A 23,824-nucleotide genomic window follows, 5' to 3' on the forward strand; every position below is an offset into this window, starting at 1 on the left:
CTTTCCACGCGAACCGAGGTTCACGCACACCCCCCCGTGCTTTCGGGGGAGGTGCGGTAGTCCCGAAATAGTTCACGCAGCTTTAATACTGCATATCTCGAAAACTAAAGCAGTTAGCCTTATAAGACCTATATAATTTTTTGTTCAGCGTAAAAAATATTACCAGAAACCACAGTCAAATCAAGGGGCCCCGGTTATCGTGTTCGTGCCCGCCGTTCTTCTAAAGTAAGGACGTATTACGTCTTCAAAAAATTGCAAACTTTGACACATTCTACGGAGTAGAATTAATTTCTTTCTTAACTTTCTCATGGCAACCATAGTAAAATATGGACTTTTCCCAGCAAATTAAAAAAAAATTAAGTCCGTACGATTTTTTGTCGCCGAGTTATGGCTTATCAAAGTTATCTATGCATTTTTGTGCATTCAATCACCGCCTACATTAGTATTACCCGATGAACACTATGGGGAGGTTATTGGTCAAATTTTGTCTATCGTGTATGTGTGTGTTATTAAATAAAGAGTCGTCTTACATTAATGCATCAGTGCAAGTGTCAGTGTGTTCTCACACACATCTCCCACAAGCCGACTCTCGCGCAACTAGACTTTCGTTGTTATTTCGAGCGTTTGCGCTCAAATATTTCATCAAAAGGTCGACTCTTGAGAGATCTTCGTATATTGACTTTATTGAAACAGTAGGTTTTTCGTACCGGTAAGGCGGAAAGCGCGACTTATAGCAGAGAGAAGTCTCTCTGCTTATAGTTTTCCTTATTGTAGCGGCGGTGAGATGCGCTAGCTTCGCCAATTTCAACTTTCTTTTGTCTTCTTTTCTCTTAAGGCAGTTGCGTTAGGTCTCTCGAGGTGTGTGTTCACGAGCGCGTGCTTGTAATACAAATAAATCTGTTACTTATAGTATATCCCTCGACCCTTTCTTTACACAAGATAACCTGCTACGCAAGGCGAGTGCGAGTTCTAGCTCTGCTTTAACCAGGGGTGGATTTACCACTAGGCAGAGTAGGCAACTGCCTAGGGCGGCAAATTTTTGGGGGTTGGAGCGTGAAAAAATTTGAATTTAATATTTAATAATTTATAATGACATCACATGACATTTCAACTGAAAACATTTTTTCTCGAATTAGATTGTGTAATAAATAATGTAATAAATTTTGGCAAAATCATTGACATTACCACAAAATAGTGAACATAGCACAGAAGAGAACCACAAAAACGTGCACATACCGACAGGATTCGGGTACAGCTAAAACGCGGGCATGACCACTCTTATCTTTCTCTCTGATATACATATATAAAACAGCGCGTTGCATTTGTTTAACTCGACAACTCACTTGCGCTGTCGCACATCGAAGCATCGTATCTTTTGTTTATATGGTATATACCAGTAGCGTAAGTCTATGTTTACTTTCAATAACATCGAAGATTTTTTGCGAACTTCTGCAATACATTCAAACAATACATTCAAGCAATACATTCGAACAATACGTTCAAGCAATACATTCTTTAAGATGAGTGATGGGAGAAAGAAACTTAGTGGCTCTCAGTATAGAAATAAGCGTGCTAAGGAATCATTAGAAAGAAACGATAATCTATTTTTAAAAAACACGTAAACTTGACTCGTTTTTTGAGGTTAAACGCGAGGAAAATAAAAATAATGACCAAAAAAAATGAAACTATTCCTCCTCCCTCAAGTTCGGAACAGAGTCGGGTAAGTTACTTAAATGTATTTCAAAATATAGATATTACATTTTTTTCTTGCATAATTTTGTAATAAGTAAAATTACATAAAAAAATTAACGTCTATATTATAAGTCAAATTTTAAAAAATTGCTTAAATATTGATTATTTAAATAAGTCAGAATATAGCTATAGCTACTCGAAAGTCATGAGAAATGTTATGATGAAATAATTATAATGAATAAACAATACTTACATGAATTTTGTAAAAATGAACATCAATTTTTCATATCAACATATATTTTAAAACATATATTTTTCACATTTTCTAATACTAGTTTTCCTAAAAGGACTTTTGAATTCGCGAAAATCATCATGGCGCCCGTGTCATTTCCGAATTGAAATGAAAAGATCTATTAATACTTTGGTAATCAGCTATTTAACTTTTTAACAGAAGTTTAAAATTTTTAACTAGATAGTACCCATTTCTACTTCTGAAGCTTCTTGCAGTGCAAGTGCAGATACTCAAACAATGTTTATCATTGAAGAACAACCTGAACAACTTGAACTTGAGCTCCAGTTTTCAGTGAGTAGAGATCCTGCTGAATGGAAAATTAATGATGGCACTAGGGATTACGTAGCAATTAACGGTATGGAAAAAAATGTCGATGTGGATTTTGCTCACAGTAAACGTACGTATGAGGACGGTGTGACACGTTACTTATCAAAATCACTGTTCGAACGTAATCTTTTAAATGGCGAAAAAACCTTTCGTCAGTGGCTAATTTACTCTCAAAGTACTGGTAGAGTATATTGCGGACCGTGTCTTGCATTCAATGGAGGTTCTCAATTCGGTAGCAAAGAAGAAGGGTTTAACGACTGGAAAAATGCTTTTTAGTCGCGTAGCATCTCACGAAAATTCATCAAGTCATAAATTGTCCATTCTAAATTTAAAACGAAGAGAAAATATTTATGGCCGCTTAGATAACAAACTGGTAGTTCAACTCGAGGAAAAAATAAATTACTGGAGAAATGTACTAAAACGTGTGGTGGCAACTGTAAAATTCCTGCCTTCACGTGGTCTTTCGTTTAGAGGACACGATGAAGTATTTGGATCTCTAAAAAACGGGAACTATCTAATGTCTTTGGAACTTATCGCAGAATTTGATCCGTTAGCCGATCACATTTCACAATATGGTAATCCTGGCAGTGGTCACACCGTTTTTAGCCGATCACATTTCACAATATGGTAATCCTGGCAGTGGTCACACTAGTTACCTCTCTTCTACTATTTGCAAAGAATTTATTTATCTAATGGCGGATAAAGTGACAAGTCTCATTATTGCTCAATTGAAATCGGGAAAATATTTTTCAATTATTGTCGATTCTACGCCAGACATATCCCACGTCGATCAACTAACTTTTATTGTCAGATACGTCCTTAACTCTCCGTAGTCACACCGGGTCAATTTGACCCGAGCCTCAACTTTGCTCGTAAATATCTTGCGCGTAACTTGAAAATTGGCGGGCATGACGCCCTCTAACTGTAGTTAAAAAAAAATTTTTTAAACAAATTTTTCGCGAATTTTTTTTTATATGTTAAAAATTCCTGAGGCCCTTTTTTTTATAGCAATCAGTTTAGCAATATCGCAAGTGCATTCGAGAATTTTTTCAACACGATCGGTGGATAAATGGTCAAATAGCAAACGGTCAAAGTTCGTCTCGGGTCAAAATGACCCAGAGTAACTTCCTTGTTTGAAAAAATAGGTGTGACTACAGAGGGTTAATGATAGTTTACCTATTGAACGCTTCCTGGAATTTATTCCCAACATCGACCACTCAGCAAAGGCAATGGAGAAAGCAGTAACTGGCATATTAAATAAATATGAAATTGACATCATGAACTGTCGAGGACAGTCTTACGACAACGCAACTAATATCGGGTGCTTATTATAACGGGCTGCAGGCACAAATTAAAAAGCTATCGCCACAAGCGGAATATGTCTCTTGTTCAGCTCACTCGCTCAATTTAATTGGCGAATCCGCTGCAGAAAGCTGTGAAGAGGCATGTAGATTTTTTGCACTTCTACAAGAGATATATAATTTCTTTGCTTCCTCGACTCAACGCTGGGAAATTCTCCAAAATGAGATCCAGCTAAACAAAAAATTAAAGGGAGACAAAAATGAAACGACTACCATAAAAAGTTTATCGCGGACTAAGTGGTCGGCACGCGCAGATGCTTGTCGAAGTTTATACAAATCGTGGGACGACATTATATATGTACTAAAATTAATCGAAGATAATAAGCAACAGAAAGCTATCGTCAGATGTGAAGCGAAGGGCATTCGGCTTAAACTTGAACGACTAGAAACAGCTTTTATGACAGTTTTTTGGGGTTTCATTTTGAGCAGAATTAATGCAACCAATAAAAAACTGCAGAGTGTAGATATTGATATATTTACAGTTGTGAAGCTGTAAATTCATTAATTAATTACAAATATTCGCGAAGACTTCAACTATTATGAGGAGAAGGCACTGAGCTTTTCTGTAGTGCAAGAGTACGAAAAGGATACGAAACGAGAGAAGAAAAGAAAGATACGTTCTGATGAATCTAGTAGCGATGGAGTAACATTGACCGGACGAGAGGATTTACGAATTAATAAGTTTTTAGTCATAATTGATAACCTCTTTATGGAGTTTAAAAACCGCTACGTTGCTTATCAGCGATTTCACGAAAAATTCGCTTTCCTCATCAACCTACCATCCTTAAGTCCAGATGAAATACGAAAATAAGCAATCAATTTGCAGAAGACATATCAGTCGGACCTTGAAGAAACTTTTGCAGATGAATGCCTTCATTTCGGTGCACACTGTTCCACGGGCCATGAAAAATCGGAAATTTCCTTGAAATTATTAAAATGGATTCGAGAAGAAGATCTGCAAACCGTGTATCCAAATGTCGATATCGCACTTCGCATATGTGCTTGTGTTCCAGTTACGAACTGTACGGGAGAACGTAGTTTGTCATGGTTGCGCCGTGTTAAAAACTATTTACGTTCTACGATGAATGAGGATAGACTCAACGCACTCGCCATACTCATTGTCAGCATAGAATCACAATTATCGAGATCTTTAAATTATGACGATATAATTAATGAGTTTGCGATAAAAAAATCGAGACGGGAAAATTTATAAGTACAATCAATATTTAAATAAATACATTCGTGTCATTTGTTATTAAAAATTGCGTATATGTTTATTTATTAATTATGCCTAAATATGGTCATGCTTTCATGCTTATAAAAAGGACGGTAAATTTTCTGGTACATACAGCGAGTAAAATCGTAAATCCACCTCTGCCTGTTGTTGAAAGGAAGTACGTTATATATCTATATATGTATAATATATTGTACACACAAAATTTCAAGCATATGCGCAAACATTAATTTTCAATTTCTTTTTTCACGCCTTACATGGGCAGCAAATATTTTAGTGTCTAGGGCGGCACAAGCCCAAAATCCGCCCCTGGCTCTAACAGACTTAACCTTTGTTGTACACACTGGGTCTTTTAGACCCCAGCGTATTTTTAAACGCGTTTTTCTAATACGTACAATGCGGATCGGGACCTGTGCTGCCATCTACCTGTAGTTTAGGGATAACACTTCAAGATCCTATACATAGTTTTGCCCGCCCGGCTTTAGTCTGCTCTTGGCAGTAGTGAGAAGTTGAAAAACGCGTGATTTCATAGCAATATAAATATACTTTTTTCAACTCCGCTATAAACTAATATTTTTCCTTGAAAGTGTAGTATTTCAAGAAAGTAATCCCGCAAAAATTATTAAAAAATATTAAAAATTGAATTTTTTATGCATTTTTAAGTGAAAAATCCATTTTTCGGTTTTTTTAGTTAACATATCATTTATAATTCTTTTATGTTGCAAAATATTAATAAAACCTATTAGACCTTATTTTGGAAGCTTTGAACAATAGCCAGCAATTTTGTTTGAGTCAAAATAACAAATTGTACGTCTGTATAAACGTTTAAAAGTGACTGGGGTCTAATAGACCCCCTGTGTACAATACGGAATTTTGAAGAGGTGTGTACAACAAAGGTTAATTACTTTAAGGATTTTTTTATTTAAGAGCTGGTAATCGTGTTAAAATTTTTTAAAGTGCCCTGCGCCTCAGCGCAACGCGTATCAGCTTGATGAATTCGGCGGACAGTTCATATGTTGAGACTTGCTGTTGTTCAACTTTTATAATAATAAGTGACCCTTTCATTTCTCATGTCTTTGACCGAGTTTGGATACTGTCTATAATAGCTAACTCATAATATTTTGTAAGGTCGCAGACAGTTTGGTCTAAAAAACATCGGACAAAAGAGTTTCAAGACCCAAATAAAAGATTTTATGTCATAGGAGTAATTCCAATTATACTGGATAAAGAGGAGCAGACCTTCGTACGATTTAATTGTATATTAGAAACGATATTTCAGGCCAGGCGCCTTTATACATATACAAACCGTTTTTGCTCCGTTAAGCTTTTTTGTATCCTCCTTAAAATTTCACTAAAATATTTTTAAATATATAATATATTTTCAGAAAATGATAAAAAAATGATAAAAAAATTTTCTATAAAACGATTGCTCCCTTAAGGACTTAACAAGAGATAAAGCAGAAATTTATTGATTGGGAAATTTTACAATAGAAATACTAAAGAATGATCTCCAAATTTTGAGATAAGGTATTTCGTGTAAAAGCAGTCGACTCATACCTATAATTTGATTGGGATCTCTAGATTCGTTCCCGACATTCGTTCTATGCAAAGAAGGGTGAGTAATATATATTTTTGCCTAAAAAGTGTAACGTAAGTTATATATAATGTAATCTTGTGTTTTTTTACAGTAAAAGATAAAATGCTAATTGTAACATTTTTCACATATCGCAGAAAGTCCACTATAAGTTTTGAGTTAAAATAACTTATTCATGTGTTATTCGTTGACAAATTAGAAATGTTAATTGACTGACACTATATACTTTACATATTTATATTTGTTCTTTTGACTTTAAGCATAATGTAATAATTGAAAAACAAGATAAGTGCGAGGTTCGCGCTTCTAATGGTTTCTGCTGATTGGCCAGCATTCGAATAAACGATAGTTATTTCAATTTAAAAGAAATGTTGTTTTGAATATTTTATTTGTGAATATTATAGTTTCTTGTGTAATACATTTAATGTAACTTCTACGAAGTGTATATTAATACATTTTATTTTAAATTCTATCAACATTTCAATAATCAAAATAAACGCTTATTTTTCAAGTTATATATTAACACATGATATTAATTATTTTAACTTGAATTATGTGTAATAAAAATGATTTTAGTAAATTTAAGTATTTTGTATGTCAAAGTTTATAATTATTTAAAAATTTATCTTAAGTTTTGTTTATGTTAAAATAACTTTAAAACGTGTTGATTTTTTTAAATAATTGTGTTAAAAGAACTCAAAATAATATCTAATTTCTAAATGACATACATAAAGTGTTAAGTTATCACGTTGATATAAATGTAACACATAAAAATGTTAAGAAAATAATAACATAGCTGTTGTATGTTAATTTTACATTAAAATAATAAAAATTTTGATAACACAAGAAAATTTTAACATATGGACCGATATGGACACACGATTTTTTATTGTGTTGGTTTGCTGAATACGATGATAGCAGCTTTTTATTCGTCTAAATCAGTGGAAAAGTAGTCAAAATTTGTTTTAAAAGAGTCGAAATAAGTTATTTTTGATAGTGCAATAATGCGGTTAGTGACGATTTTATTCCAATTATTGGTTCTAGGAAGAAATCTTCCCGGAAAAATCCTCCCCGGAAATAAGTTCCCGGGAAAATCTCCCCGGAAAAAATCTCCCCCGGAAGAAATCTCCCCCGGAAAAAATCGCCCCCGGAAAAAATCTTCTTATCCAAAATTCCAGTACTACTGTATTTCAAATTGAGATGGCATTTTTAAAAGCCGTTACACTAGACTGTGCGACTTTATTTGATGCTTGTATATGTTATTATTCGGAACCGTCAACTGATTGTACTGTGTTTACTCATCGTCAGCAATATCACCTAAAATAACAGTAATCAGTCTGTTGTAAGTACTGGTAGCGATATTATCGTGCACCATGCCGCTCAAATTTGTAAAAAGCAACAAGGAAAAGAATCAGCTGATTGCTGATGGTGAATTGTATTACAAGCATGGGGAGGGGTTTAATGGAAAAGTTATTTAGCGGTGTATGCAGTATAAAACCGGGTGTCGGGGGATTGGTCACACGTCGTCGGAGTTACGCGATGGTACGTAAATTAATGTACTTAATGGCAGTATCGGAAAATTGTCATTACTCTTTTATTTTTTGCTTATTATAAGCATCATTTTGCATCAAACTGAGCACACAACTCACACTCCTAACGCTGCAGCAGTTGAGACAAAGCGTGTTGTTGCAAAATTACGGAAGAAAGCGGTGACAAGCAAGGAAGCATCATCGTCGTTAGTGGCGTCAGTGCTGGGTACGGTGTCGTCTCCTGTTGCTGCACAATTACCGAGTGCTGAGTCATTGAGTCGGACTGTCCGAGGAATCCTTTACCGCCTAATCCCAGGAAGAACACATTGTATGAAATACCAGAATACTTTCAAAAGACATTGAAGAGCGTGAAATTCTTGTTATTCGACTCTGAGGATATTAACAACAGACTGCTTATATTTGCTACGGAGAATAATCTGCAGGTGTTGCGAGGATGTGACATATGGTATTGTGATGGTACTTTTAAAGTAGTGCCTGAAATATTCGACCAACTGTACACCGTGCATGGGGAGGTGATGGCAAAATTGTGCCTCTTGTATATGCGTTATGCCCTAATCGACGCAAGAGAACATATCAAACTCTGTTGCGGGTTCTAAAAGATGCTATTCCCGGGGTGGCCTCAAAAAATGTAATGTCGGATTTTGAGATGGCATTTTTAAAAGCCGTTACACTAGCATTTCCCGAGTGTGAAATCAAAGGGTGTTTATTCCATTTCGGTCAAGCACTTTGGCGTAGTATACAAGATCACGACCTTGCGCCATTGTACCGCGAGAGCAGCCGCGTAGCTCGTAATTTGCGAGTAATTGTTATTCGCATTGGCATTCGTTCCTTCCTACGATGTCACTTACGCGTACGATGCTTTGCTGCAGTCGAAATTTTTCACGGATAATGAGAAAGATTTGAGAGGTTTTCTCGATTATTTTGAGCACACTTGGGTTGGCGTGTTAGGTCGTCGTAAAGTACGACGCGGCGCAATGTTTGACATTTCTTTGTGGAACCACTACTCCTCAGTGATGGTGGCTGTTGCTCGTACCAACAATGCAGTGGAAGGATGGCACCATGCACTAAATCGGAGAGCAAATGGTTCGCATCTCGTACTGTGGAAAATGATTGAGTTGCTTCAAGCAGAGCAGGGTCTCGTCGAAGCTCACATTGCGCGCGCGAATGCTCACGCTCCTGCGAATAATAGAAACAAGCGCTACAAAGACAACGATGCGCGATTGAAGAGTCTCGTTGCAGCCTACAACCGACAGGATGTGTTACAATATTTGAAGAATGTCGCTGCCAATCTATCGTTATAAAAATGTGTTATGAATTATGTGTTATTTATCTTTGTTATTAGTTACGCCGATTGTATTACGTTAATTGCGCTTTGTTGGATGCGTTGAAAATCCTGAGGAATGTTGCTGTCAATCTTTCGTTGTATTAAATTATCATGAGTTATGTATTTATTGTCTTTGTTTTTAGTCACGACGACTTTTTTAATTTATTTGCGCTTTGCTGGTTGCGTTAAACTTCTTGAGAAAAGTTGTCTTGCAAAGTATATGGCTTTTCACACGTGGAAAGTTGTAAACCCATGCATGTGGCACCTCCCCCTATGCAAGGTTTTTCGCTCCTTCCCTTAATAAAGAAATAAAAAGATATGTACGGCGCTGAATTCATTTATTTTTTCGAATGTTTTTAAAGTCGCATGAATGTTCTGCGTGACAAGCTACCCTCTCGGTAAGCTTGCCATCACATTCTGAGAAGTGGCGATCGAGTCAAAATTGGCTTGATTCTTTGTCGAATTTAAACTCGGATCTCCGGCTCGTTAAACCAATATGTACTACTAGATACCACCAGCACCGCACTCTCGATATTGTAATTAATACGCTTATTAGCAACTCGTACAGTACAGGCAACGCACGCCATAGCAAGAGACCACTATAACATATAATATGTTATTATAAAAACCTGTATATATACACGAAGAGAATTTTCTCTTAGAATTTACTCTGAAATCATGGTAGTTGTGGGACAACATGTACTGCAAAGAATATGTTATGCGAGCTGTTTGATTAATTTTACTAAAATATATCTAGAGGAAATTTCAATAATTTTTCAAAAATTACCAATCTGCTTGGTAATTTTTATCACGTTTGTAAAATGTCTTTTGTATATTTCAAAAATTCTTTGGTTGCCAAGTTGTCTCATGTTTGTAGTAAATTTAACGGTAAAATATAACAAAACATTCTCTCCGTGTACTTACAATTAGTCTGGTGCAAGAATATTCAATATCTTACAGTTTTGATATTTTTGATAATCATCTAAAAAAGAACACGATAGAGTTGTAGAGCAATTCATAATTGAGTAAATTAAAAAAAAGCGTTAAAATCGGTTGAAAATTACATTGTTCAGCGATTTTTGTACAAAAAGAATGTCTTTTAGAAATTCAAAGATATTCTAACAAATTAATAAACTAAGCGCCAACTCCCAATTTCCAGCTCGCAGCTTGGGGTACCAATTTAGAATTTAAATATGCTGCCCCAGAGCATAGTTTAAATAGAAGAACAGTCACACGTAGCAATTCCCAGTTGCTACCGTGTGGACTGTGAACTAACAGCTTAAATGTCTCCTCCGAAAGATAGCCCAGTTTCCCTACACGAGCCCCACTCGTGCGAGAGGTGCAGTTTGAAATATAAAATTCCTGTGATCAGACTCGTACCCGGTTCCTCGGGGCTACGAGTCTGGCGCTATACCACAAGACCACACTGCCACCTTATAACAGTTGAACTCTTTACCTATACCTGCAGCCGTACGACAGGCGATTGCATCCTGGCGTCAGCTGACTTGACCGAGTTATATATCGCTATTATTATCGAGTTTCTTCATCACGCAACAAGAATCCGAAGCACGCACTCCCATGGTCGGCCAGTACCTAGAAAATTGAGTTTTTTATTTACTTAAAAAAAACTGCTAAAAAATGGGTAGAATTTCAGTGTACTTAACTAAGAACTGTATAATGTATTTAAAAGTATATTCAGCAAAAACTTAATATATCAAAAAGTACATAACAAAAAAGTTTTTACACATCCAAATTATAATATTTGCTAACTAAGATTTTGAAAAAATATAGGAATTTTAACTAATACAATTATTTTATTACTTAGGTTGCTTGCAAATCTGAAGAATCTCGAAGAGCATTTTTAAATTGTGTATAAAGGTATTTTTATATTGTTTTATATTGTTTTTTATTGTTTTATAATGTTTTATATTATCGTATGTAATTAAATCTTTTAAGTAGAATAATGTTACCATAATCACCGAGATTTATGACAGACATAATGTTTTAATGCTACTTGCTACTTATTAAGTTTGCTATTGCTATTTTATTAGTTATAATAATTATTTGTTAAAAACTATTTATTAAATAATTATTTTAAAATAATACAAGTCTGAAATTATTTTGTAATATATTATCTTTGTTACAATTAAAAGACTATCCGTCTTTAATAGATTCTGCATGAGAATAGTCTATAATCCAAGTTTCCTTTAAGCTTTATTCGGCCATTTAACCGTGACTGAATAATTTAATTAGTATATAGGGTATCTATTTTGTTATTGTCCGAAGTATTATATCCGCATTTATTTCATGTATTTTTTCCTTTAATTCTTTCTCCTTTTTTTCTTTCTCAACATTCTTACAATATTACACAAGTTGTATATTTACTTTTAGTGTCAATATTTTATGTTATTGATAGATGATAAATGTAACTTATCTAAATTTATTGTCGGGATATAAGAAATAATTCTGAGCAAAAGAAACTATGCAATATTCGTCTTTATTTCTTTTACATTATAATAAAAAATCTAAAAAAAATCATTGTCAGTGTTCTTGACAATTCGCTTCTTTCGTAAGCGTACACAGTAAACAATCGTATACATATAACGCATAAGACACTTGTGAGATCTATTTTGAAACGTTTTGAGAAGGTCTTCAAAAAATATTTTGTTTGGCGCTCACATTGTACATATTAGTTAATAAGTTAATTCCCTCGCATTAATGTATTATCATGAGAACTAGGACCGGCATAAATTGTTTCATCTAACGTGTTGTTTCATGTGAGATTGTAATAGATCTGTTTGATACATTCTAATTGGTTTACTGCGGCAATTTTGCGATTTGCAGATTGCATAAATTTTGAATTCGAATCTGAAATGTTGCGACCATTTACGAGTAATTTCTTCTCGTATTTCAGCTATTTTCTTTCATGTTTACTATTTAAATGCCATTCTATATTTTGTCTATTTGCATCCGTAATTACTCCCTTATCCTTACAAAGAAGACAACGTGCAAAATACCGCTCTTCTTTGAGACTTTGTATAACAAACAGTGGCAAATGCTGGCCGTATTGTCCTCTGAAAAGAGGCAGGAGCCAACGAAATAGAACAAGAAGAAAAAGACCCGACTCGTGCTGCCCGCCCGCGGGTGGCATTCCCAATTATATTTATTAAATTTTGTTTTGTGTGGGAAGGAAAAACATATTTCTCTTTTCGACCTTCTATAACCAATTTTGTAAGCTCTTCTTCAAACGATTTCATCCAGTGATCTCATTTAGTGTCAAGCGCTTTGCGAGAGAACGGTTAAAATGGGGAAAAAAATGATAAAAAAAATTGGCATATGGAGTGAGTTTATAATAAAAGACAATATAGGTATATAAAATAATAATATAAATATAAGTAAAATTATAATATAAAAAACTGTACGTAGTTTCTTCGATATCTGTGAATTTGATAGCGAATAAATCACAAAAAAAGTTTGACCACAAATAAATGTTCTGTAGCGGCACATTAGACGCAAAATTGTTCGCATAATGCAATTTTGTCGATAGATTATAGTGTTTGAGTCTATGTTATTTGTAAGATTTTATTACGGTTTATAATTGAAGCATAGTGTATAATTACTCGTCGTTTTTCTTCCTTTCTTCTTCCTGTTGTCCAAGTAGCGATATGCTTGTTCGTATTGTACTTTGTGGCTCATTCAAATGCAAATTGCTGTTTCTCATTGAGGTTGAAGAAAACGGCAGGTCACAGCTTGCAGGTCTGTATATATACGACAGCTTTGATTAATCAAGTAGAAAAAGCGATAGAGTAAGTATTTATTTGCATGCGCTTTTTATATATTTGTCAAACTATATGGCAAATTGATTTTGTATGAGGCTCCCCTCTTAAGTCATAATTGTATATAAATATTATATACATGCCCCGTGATGAAAACCGGACCATTTATATTTCCATTTATTTATTATTTATTATTATATTACTGTACCCCTACTTCATATTCATCAATATTTTATACGTTCTTAGATGAATACTTACTTACAACCTCGCGATAAGTGTCGCCTTAACGTGTCTGTATCATTGCAATGTTTTATCTATGTTAATCTTGTTGCATGTTCTACACGTCGCATCTCTGCCTTCTACAACGAACTCGCCCCATATTTTTGCTCTTCTTACCGCATTTCTATAAATAAAATTACATTTATCAGATGATCAATTATAAATTAAATGTCTTATTAAAACGTGTACACCTCATTTAAAAATTATTAATGTTCTGAAATAATTGTATGTCGCTGTTTGTTTTTGTAATTTTCTAATACATTGTCTAATACATTGGTTTTGAATGTTTGTCTAGATCTGTTATGTTATATATATATGTCCATAAGTAGTATTTTAACTCTTGTTTTAGACTGATTAGAGAAAACTTTTTTACATTGACCATACGTTACGCAATTGTCAATCATGTATTATTTATGCTTCATATTTATCAATATTTTATTTGCACGTTTTTAGTTAAATATATACTTACTTGCAAGCTCGCAAGCGATGACTCTGTAAATTTCAAATATTATCGAAATGTTTTATAATCTTGTTGCATGTTCTGCACGTCGCATTATAGGTATACACATGTACTAACATTTTTTTTATAGGTTCTGCATACAACAAAAAAATTAAATATAATGAAGAGGAGCAAACGGCAATGTTGCATGAGTTTGAATCTCTTCTAAGAGAAGGGAAGCTGCCTACTAGAGATCAAGCACGAGACTTTTTGAGAGAAATCCATGGATGAAGGACAGAAATGCCCTCTCGATAGTATCGTGATGCCAACGTCATAAACTACCTCAAAAAAATCTAAGTAACAAGTGGTAGACGTAATCTTTGTATCTTGAAAAATCTCGAAAAAACCTAAACAGTAGTATCTTTACCTCGAAAAAAAACAAAGTGGTAGTATTATAGCTCGAAAAAACCTAAGTAACAAGTGGTAGACGTAATCTTTGTATCTCCAAAAATCTCGAAAAAACCTAAGCAATAGTATTTTTATTTCCAAAAAATTATAACTCAAGTGATACACATCACAAAATTACGTTACCTTATAAAAAATGAGTCGCGCTTCAAGTGATCTATTATTACAATTGCAAAAAATAAATGATATCTCTTTTTAAATTACAGCGCCAATTACAGAGAACATATTTTTCGAGATACAAAGATTACGTCTACCACTTGTTACTTAGGTTTTTTCGAGGTATAATATTACCACTGCTTTTCTTCGATTAGAATAAAAGTTTGAATCATGAAGAATTACACAGAGGTAACAGTACAAAATACAAATATTTTATTAAAATATTTAAACCCAACAAGGGAATACAAGGTATTTAAATAAAAAGTTTATACATGTATTTTAAAAGATTTAATCGCATCGCAAAAAATTACAGAGGTAACAGTACAAAAAATAAAAATATTTTATTAAAATACATAAATTTTTTTGTCAAAAAACTTGGCGCTGCTAGACCTCAAAATTAGGTCAGCCTGTTGTGTATGTGCGAACGAGTGAATGTGGGTGATTGAATTGTGAGCGATTAGAATTAAGTATAGAATAAGTATAGAATAAGTAATATTTACATTTGTAAAAGGTCTCTCTCTCTCTCTCTCTCGAATAATGCGGCTTATGATTAAGTATAAAATAATAGGTCTTTCTCTCTTTCTCTCTCTAGCAGCGCCAAGTTTTTTGACAAAAAAAATTTATGTATTTTAATAAAATATTTTTATTTTTTGTACTGTTACCTCTGTAATTTTTTGCGATGCGATTAAATCTTTTAAAATACATATATAAACTTTGTATTTAAATACCTTGTATTCCCTTGTTGGGTTTAAATATTTTAATAAAATATTTGTATTTTGTACTGTTACCTCTGTGTAATTCTTCATGATTCAATCTTTTATTTTAATCGAAGAAAAGCAGTGGTAATATTATACCTCGAAAAAACCTAAGTAACAAGTGGTAGACGTAATCTTTGTATCTCGAAAAATATGTTCTCTGTAATTGGCGCTGTAATTTAAAAAGAGATATCATTTCTTTTTTGTAATTGTAATAATAGATCACTTGAAGCGCGACGCATTTTTGATAAGGTAACGTAATTTTGTGATGTATATCACTTGAGTTATAATTTTTTGGAAATAAAAATACTACTGCTTAGGTTTTTTCGAGATTTTTGGAGATACAAAGATTACGTCTACCACTTGTTACTTAGGTTTTTTCGAGCTATAATACTACCACTTAGTTTTTTTTCGAGGTAAAGATACTACTGTTTAGGTTTTTTCTAGATTTTTCAAGATACAAAGATTACGTCTACCACTTGTTACTTAGATTTTTTTGAGGTATAATACTACCACTGTTCTTTTTCGAGGTAACAATATATACACTACTATGCGTGTACTTGGCGCCTTTCTTTACCTTTTCTTTAAAAAAGGTAATTTTGTACGGATATCACGCCTTTTTGTAGTATTACGCATTTTATAAACAGTATGTACAGGGTGTTATTTCGAGATATAATACTACCACTTTGTTTTTTTTTGAGGTAACAACATAATACATATACACTACTATGCGTGTACTTGGGGCCTTTTTTTACCTTTTTTTTGAAAAAGGTAATTTTGTACGGATATCACGCCTTTTTGTAGTGTTACGCATCTTAATCTGAACAAAAAAAAATTACACTTTATAAAGAAATGTGTCTGAAGTTGTTAATATATATAATATATACATTGCCGGACATTGCTTTTATGTAAAATATGCATCTATATTATGTTGCTTGTAAAAATTATTTCTTATCTACTTTTTCCAAAAATAATAAATTGTGAAACATTTTAAGACTAAAACCAATTCGCTATCTGTATTTTAACTGGTACTTTACTCTTGTACGTATGGGGTACTCACGTTCGAGTTGGCCAAAGGCCGTGTTTTTATTTTTTCGCTACGTGCCCTACGAGCGAAAATATTGCGACGCAAAGTTGAAATGTGAAAATATTATATTAAGAAATTTCTACTAACGTCGACGTCTCTCAATATATATGACATATATATATCAGAGAAATGTAACTTTCACTTTTTTGACACTGGTCGATAGACTTATCGGTCAGGAAGAAGATTTCTATTTAGGTAAATTAGAAAATAATATTAACAGGTCGCTTATCGCAATTTTTTATTTTTCATTTAAGGTAAACGTACCAGTGGCCGCACACTTAAGCCACAATTCAGATTGTGATACAAATTTAGTCCATTTAGACGCATGCTTGGTACAAATGACTTGAACCATCTTGAAGCTTAGGGTTTCTAGTTTATAAAACACATGCAATGTTTATTTTAATATTCAGTCATTTATTATTTATGCCGCGAAAATGATAAAAAGCTCAAATGTACCAGTGTCCGCACAGCTTTTACTCGGTATGTCCCACCCAGTGTCCGCACAATACGATATTTAGGCTGCGGTCCACTTGATGCTACAAATACTTCGGAGCATTCCTCTTCTCCTTTCTTTCAATGAAGAAAGAAGGAGAAGAAAAACACTTCAAAGCATTTGTGGCGTCAAGTGGACCGCAGCCTTAAACCAAAATATATTCAGCCGTAACATAACCTCTCCATGTAAACAGCAAACAATTTTTCTGATACTGGTTGCACAGATTCAGCATGCACATTAGATTTATTGCAGATATATTATCAACAATGAGTACTTACTTATCAATCGGTTTTCCACACGATATTTTGTTTTCTTTTAATCGAAACACCAGAATTAATTCCGTAGTAACAACTTTGCATCGATCGAGAGACAGCGTGCTATGCGATGTGCGGTTACTGGGACTAGCGAACTTCGCAGGGTTGTACCAGTATCCGAACAGCCGTGACGTACGAGACCGAATAAACAATTTAAAATAAATGGTAATCCGTGCAGAATCATACTTCAAATTTGTTTGTTATTACAATAACGTATTGTAGATCCCTACACAATTTTTAGATTTGCAATATTCTTCACGAAATGCTTAATAAATTGAAAACATTAAAGTCGTGTGCGGCGACTGAGACGTGTGCGGCCACTGGTACGTTTACCTTAGTAAAATAGAAAAAATTTTATAACTATCTAACAAACAGTAATACAGCATTGTTCTACATAGATTTTTGTAGTAAATTTACCGCTCTACAAAAAATATTTCTTATCATTTTTTCATAAATTTAACCGTTCAAAAGATATTCAAAGTTAAAGTTTGATAAATATAAAACTTGTTTTTGCTTCTTATGAACTTTGTATCATATCGACTATCAAAAATTATAAAATAATCAATACATATTTTTGTAGAAAATTTAACGATCTACAAAAAAGGTCTTATATTTTTTTCATAAATAAAACCATTTAGACAATATTAAGGTTTAAAGTTCAAAGTGTATAAAAATTACTTTTTTTTTATATTGAATAAATAAAGCTCAAAATTTTGTTATAATATGAAAAAAAAGAATAATTTTTATACACTGAACTTTAAACTTTAAACCTTAATATCGTCTAAATGATTATATTTATGAAAAATATATAAAAGACCTTTTTTGTAGATCGTTAAATTTTTTACAAAAATATGTATTGATTATTTCATAATTTTTGATAGTCGATATTATAAAATTTATCAAACCTTAACTTTGAATATCTTTTGAATTTATGGAATTTATGGACGGTTGAATTTATGAAAAAATGATAAGAGATCTTTTTTGTAAAGCGATAAATTTACTACAAAAATCTATGTGAAGCAATGCTGTATTACTGTTTGTTAGATAGTTATAAAATTTTTTCTATCTTACTAAATGAAAAATAAAAAATCGCGATAAGCGACCTGTTAATATTAATTAATATTAAGGGCTCAAACTTTAACAGGTATCTTATTTTACCCTCCTGCAAGTATATATGCTATTCGTGAAAAAAAAAAAAGCATAGTTCTTTTAAGAAAAAATATGTAACATTAACAATGTATAATCAACGGACATTATATATATTTCAACTTTTATTTATTGTATTACAATTATTAATAAAATTATATAATTTCCTTCATTCACGGTCGTACTTATTCGTATCCTGCGCCGTGACATGTCATAAGTACGTTCCGAGCTCATGTGTACCAATGGGTCTGCTTAGTCTGCCTAATTCTCTATTATCATTTTTTGTCATATTTTGTAAAAGTTTATCTACGGTAATTTCATAAAGGAATCATTCCGCCGCACATGATAAAAATTGGAATACATTATACGTAGAGTTTAAAAATGTAAAGATTTTTTGCATAAATACATTGTCATATTTATATTTAACAGACTGTTAAATCTACATATAATTCTCTGCAAAAACTAATGATGTTACAATCACGCCAATATTTGTTTTACTGCCCAAAAAAATAAACAAAGTTTTATATATATTGCATAAATATACATTTCAAACATAAAGAAACGAGTAAGAATTAAAATAACAATTTTAGCCGATTAAATATATTACAACTTCTCTTTACAACTAATTTTGCATGTGAATATCTTAATGGGGACAAAAAAATAATTTGAAAATGTTGTTTATCTATTCTTTTACAAACTGCGGAGAGAGTATTACAAGATACATGTGGTGCAACAATAAAAGTAAAGTTTTATGGAAATGCACCTATCGGATTCTACAAATACAAATATCCTAAGAAGCTTTGCGAGCAAGAAAGTTATGGTGCTAAAATATTTTATTTCTTAGCCAAACATATGGATGGAGATATCAACAATAACGTAAAATACCAGTGGTTGGATCATGAAGAATTAGAAAAAGTATTACCTACTGGAATACAACAGAGTATTTCACAATTTATGTTTACGTAAAGAATAATAATAATAATATAAAATATTGAACTCATTCTTTGATCTCTTATTAATATTGTCTATTATTACCGTAATATTAACATTATAAAGGACTCCTAATATCCTTTTTAAAGGAAAATATTCCCCTTTACACAAACATTTATGCACAGTCACGATTATTAAATTTCATATTTGATATTCTTTAACAAAAAAATTTTTTAGGCACATATTTTTCGTTACTAAAGAAAATATTTTATGCTTATATTATTTTTAAGTAGTAGATTGATTATATAGAAACAGACAAAAATTAATTAGATCAATTTTATCAATTTTTTAATTTATAATTAACATTATAAATTATAAAAAAAAATTATTAAAATAGTGCTTTTTATATTAACAAAGTGTATCTTACAATTAGAATCTCCCGGGTCTCTTTCGTCCAGTATATTTGGAGTCATCTCTAACTTCTTTTCCTTGCCGGCGCCGCCTTTCTTTCTTCTCTAAAATCTAGTCCCTACTTTTTTTCAATGATTTAACCTTGGCTTTCTTTATGTATTCCCTATGTACAAAAAAATTATCACAATTTTTAAAAGGTAAAATAGAGAAATAATAGATATAACAGACAACGAGAGGATCAAACCTTCTTGAATTAGCGACGGTTTGTCTATCTTCGTTCTCTACGCCTAATGCCTTTGGAAGCGGAGCAGCTCCTCCGGTCATTAAAACCAAGACCATTTTCTTTGCTTTTGCGCTATTCGGAAAATCGACAACCACACCGCCATAAAAGCCAGCTTTTGTGGCTTGTGCCGTGATTAATTCAACCTGTTCACCGTTCTCTGGATAGAATTGTAACACTGCTCTTGCGCTTCTTGACAGGCATGCATACAACGTTGAGAAGAAACGATATAAACGTTTTGTAGGATTGTGCAAAGTTTTGCTTGCATAGCACAACCACTGAAGCGCAGAAATACTGACAGCCCCATCAAACGTACCAGCTTTAAATGGCAATCCTCGCTTGACCTATATCTCCCAAAATTAAGTCACCATCTAATTCTCTTTCATCACAGCTACGTCTAAAAATAATGTAATGTGTTAATATGATTATATATCATCTTTCACGCAAATTTTTACAGACAGCGTTACTAGCAACGTGCACAACTTCATTTAAGGTTATAATTGGGTACAACATTCATCGCACGATACTGTTATACCTACGTGCAAATCGGAAACGTACCTCGAGTCAAGCTCTTCTGCGATCAACGAAGTCGGGATCGAACGTGTCAGTCGTCACTTTTTGCCAAGCGTAGAGAAACTTCTGTTCCGGCAGCGGTGCAATGGTAACACGATGTAGGGATACGAAATCTCCAGATAAGAGCACGAAGCAATTCAAATTCAGTATATCGTCGGCACGATTATACGGTGTTACTGCCGTTTTGCGTACGCGCGTGCGGCTCGTGCAAACGTTATTAACGCGCGGCCGCAATCGCGCGGCAGAAACGCCTCGTTTGAACAGGCTCCTTGATCTCAGTATCAGCTCCCTGCCGTCAATATAAAAATAAAAAATAATATAATAGGTTATTAACCTGTATGCATAAACACTCACGTAAACGTAGTAAACAGTAAATAGGTTATTAACCTGTATGTATAAATATTCACGTAAACGTAGTAATAAACAGTAAATAAAATAAGTATAATAGTAATTAATCGTCGCGTCGCGTAAAGAGTCACGGTCGGTCTCGCTCCGCGCGTACTTCGTACTTACCGTGTCTCTAGAGTGCTCTCGAGATAGGTTAACTGATGAATAGGAACTACCAGACGTACCAGAGAGAAACCTGAGGTTTCTCTCTGATAGTAGTCTAGTGTGTCGCTCGAGAAATCGCGCAATAAGATACGGGAAACTACCGCTCGTACGTCGATGTTTCAACAGTGTAATCCTAAAGCGGTTTGTTTAGGATCATCGTCAACACAGACTTCAGGGAAAAAACAAGTATCCCAACGAGAAGAAAATTCTTTAATTCTGAGAGTAATTTGTTAAATTGACATACACGAATTGTACGAAAGTATATAATTTCCATCGAATTTATACTCCTTAATCATTGTTTATTTACAATAATTAAAATAATTGTCATCAAACATAAATAACATATACATAAAAGAAATATATAAAAATTCTAATTTTTTAATTGAATAAATCTGTAATTATTTTCTAAAACGTCATATATATGTTGTATTATTATATTATCATAGAATAGTATTACAATGTTATATTATGAGTTTAATAATTAATTTTTGATATGCGCGCCGACAGAAATTCGAACAGGCAGACAATAAATTTTATTAATTGGACTATTAGCATTGGAAACGATTCGACGAAAATCGATTTGCCAATCGCACATATATTTGATCGCATATTGATGAGTCAGAGTGCATGCCGATGGCACTTTAAGAACTCAGCGGAATATAAGGAACGCTTTACGAGGAACACTCGCCAGCGGTGACGTTTATATCGGAGGAACGGTCTGGCACGACGATGGAAACGTGCTGACGTACGTCGCCCGGTATACAGGCGAAGATATAATTACGCCATATAATTTATGTAACCCATGATACACGCGCCGCAGTGAGAAAAGATCGCGCGCACCAAAGAAAAACACATGACACATGGATGAACCTTCGCAGGGGCTGCCATTCTATTTTTTTTCCGTCTGTACTTTCGCTTTGTAAAGACGTTCCGAACGCCCGTAAAGTCCGAACTCTAAGCTCTGTCGCGGAGGAGCAGATGCCTCTCGAATCTGTCGTCCTAAAGTCGCGGACGTACGACGTCAGTGACGCGTGACAGACGCATTTCTTTCGTTATTCCTCGCGCTTCTTCGCGATCGCGTTCCGCTCGATGCGATACCCGTTGCCGTCAAAGTCACGAAAACGAAAATATCGTGAATGAAAATCAACTCACACTACATTAAACCGGAAATTTATTTTTATATAGATAAGTTTTAAAATACAAAATATATTGTTAATAATACAAATGTAACGAATTTAAAGAGTATTTAAAATTATTAAAAATTTTTTAATAATTTTAAACACTCTTTAATTAACTTCACTTTTTTAATTAATTAAAGAAGTGAGTTTAATTTTCTGTAAGTATTTGCTGATGTACCTAAAATACCAAAAGATTAAACTATCCTCTTTTTCATTCCAGATAATCTTTTAATCATGGTTATTTGTATCTCTTAAATCGGGCCATAAATTGTTACACGTAATCCCTCCCCCCCTCCCGAAAATATTAAACTTATCTGATTTAAAATAAATTTACAAAAACTGCGATTTAAAATGTGTTGGCTTCTTACAATTTTAAACTTTGTTTTCACAATCTTCACCGAATATCGAGAGACTTTACTCCCACACCGAGATTTCTCGACAACGGAAGTCGCGAGTCAGCATCGCTATTACGAGCACGTGTCTCTCGTTCTCGCGTCTTTTACAAAATGGTAGGAATTTCAAAAAAAAATACTTTGCAGTCGTACGTCTATCACCTGCACTTTCTCATCACAGCGTTGTCCTCGTTCAACAAGCGAGGAATTTAAATGCACTTGTCAATTTCTTTGTGCAGGCCTCGCAAAATTTACGAAAATCTATAATAAACCAAATACTTCTGATAGCAATAAATAATTTAAAAAATTAATATTACAAAAAAAATGTTATTCAAATAAGATTTGGAGCATTAATAATTAATTTTTACTTCCAATATCTCTAGAAATAATACAAAGAAAAAACAAAATTCTATCTGTTATTATTTAATTGTTATCTATATTATTACTATACATTATATTTATACTTTATATTATCTATATATATTGTCTACATTATCTATATATATAGATATTTAATTATCTACAAACTTTCATACGCATCAGAATCAATATGACAGAAAAAATATAAAATTATATTACAGTCAAGCGTAAAAAAGAAAAATACGGATGAGACACTAATTCGTTTCTGAGAAAATCGGGATAACATAAATCTTATGATATTACCAATGCAATGTTATGCGCACACTCGTTCTCCTAAGGAATACCGATCTAGAAAATACAGGTGCAAGGACAGTGAGACTTGCAAGGCAATATAACGATATTGGCAATGGCGATGTGGTCTTTGCCAAGTGGTGGTGGTGCGAGCGACGACGATGGTGAGTATGGAAGGGGGTAGAGGGAAAGCCTGTCTCTCGTCGGAGCGTGGCATCAGTCGACGATATCGCGCGAAACTCTAACGTTCCACAAATCCGCCGGCCTTATACTTCAACAACAGTACTACACCTTTACACAGCTTAGTCAGTTACCTCATTTCGATCATCAGAAGATTACGCGTGATCCGATTCGCGAGTCGATTCTCCAAATTATTTCCGCGCTTCAAGTCGGAAGCAGAGTTTACGAAACGAGTTCGATTTTGTGACCTTTTCCCGAATATATTTTACTCTTTCTCTTCGTCTTCGCAACGCTGGATTCACCCAATCGAGAAACTCGCGCGGAGTTTCGCTCTCGCCGTGAATTTACGCGACCACACGAAATCGTAAATCGGTCACGAGAGACAAGCCTATT

At 33.7% G+C, this 23,824-nt stretch overlaps 1 pseudogene; it reads right to left on the minus strand.

The window, feature by feature from the left end:
• Positions 1-10,234: 10,234 nt before the first annotated feature.
• Positions 10,235-23,570, minus strand: LOC112462906 (annotated as a pseudogene).
• Positions 23,571-23,824: the final 254 nt, after the last annotated feature.

The sequence above is a fragment of the Temnothorax curvispinosus genome, unplaced genomic scaffold (genome assembly GCF_003070985.1).
Source record: "Temnothorax curvispinosus isolate PA1 unplaced genomic scaffold, ASM307098v1 QBEX01012930.1, whole genome shotgun sequence".
NCBI lineage: Eukaryota > Metazoa > Arthropoda > Insecta > Hymenoptera > Formicidae > Temnothorax > Temnothorax curvispinosus.